General features: G+C 37.6%; 2 non-coding genes across 2 annotated transcripts; both read left to right on the forward strand.

Moving 5' to 3' along the window:
• Window positions 1–471: 471 nt before the first annotated feature.
• trnav-aac (transfer RNA valine (anticodon AAC)) lies at window positions 472–544 on the forward strand. The gene has a single exon. It is a non-coding gene; the product is annotated as a tRNA-Val (tRNA).
• A 137-nt stretch (window positions 545–681) lies between these two features.
• On the forward strand, window positions 682–753 carry trnaq-uug (transfer RNA glutamine (anticodon UUG)). Its single transcript has one exon. It is a non-coding gene; the product is annotated as a tRNA-Gln (tRNA).
• Window positions 754–943: the final 190 nt, after the last annotated feature.

The following is a 943-nucleotide window of genomic DNA, read 5'->3' on the forward strand; positions in this document are numbered from 1 at the left end:
TAAGTTTCCATGGATTTAAGAAAAACTGACATGATCTTACAATGAAGTTTTCAGGAAAGGCCTCATATTCTAATGTTTTTCAAAATCAACATGCCAGAGGTATATTTTCCAGTGTTGATTTTATTTTTGAAGTGTTTCTTTTTCCACTCTTTTTAATTTTGAAGTTTTGATTGTCTGATTGGGCACGATGGGGATAGAACTCACAACCTTGGTATGGTCTTCCCATCGATCTAAGAAAATCATACATGATCTTGACAAACGTGCTCATATTGTAATTGTAGCATATTTGTAAAAATAATATACTTCAATATATATGAAATCAACGTAAATAGATTGTTGCCAATAAGGTCAATGGGCTAGTCTGTACTCTGAATCCAGGCATCTGAGTGCAATCCTCAGTAGGAACTTTATGCTTTGAATCTGACATCTTAAACTTTAAAACCTCAAACTGAAGCAATGTACAGAAATTCAGTTTCTGTAGTGTAGTGGTTATCACGTTTGCCTAACACGCAAAAGGTCTCTGGTTCGAAACCAGACAGAAACAGATTTTGTAGGTTGTGCTTCTCACAGGGTGTAGCGGGACAACAAGAGTCTTCTGTTTTCGTGATGGTTCATACGCCAAGCGACTTGAATGTAGACATCTTTGAAATCGAGGCCACTTTACTGAAGTTCCCGCTTGGTGGGTCTATGGTGTAATGGTTAGCACTCTGGACTTTGAATCCAGCGATCTGAGTTCAAATCTCAGTAGAACCATTGGTCTCTGTTCATGACATCTTCAATACATGTTTTGATCCCAGGCTTACTTTATAGACTGTAATGTGAAATTAGGCACAAGTATAAGTCTGACAGTTTGTTCACCAAGTTACTGTGCTCTCTGAGAGGATCTGTAAGTATTTGACATTGTTCCATGCCCATCGTTGACATTAGTCTCTAACAAAATGTG

Source organism: Poecilia latipinna, unplaced genomic scaffold, assembly GCF_001443285.1.
Source record: "Poecilia latipinna isolate Pla-1442-1.1 unplaced genomic scaffold, P_latipinna-1.0 Scaffold5117, whole genome shotgun sequence".
NCBI classification, from domain to species: domain Eukaryota; kingdom Metazoa; phylum Chordata; class Actinopteri; order Cyprinodontiformes; family Poeciliidae; genus Poecilia; species Poecilia latipinna.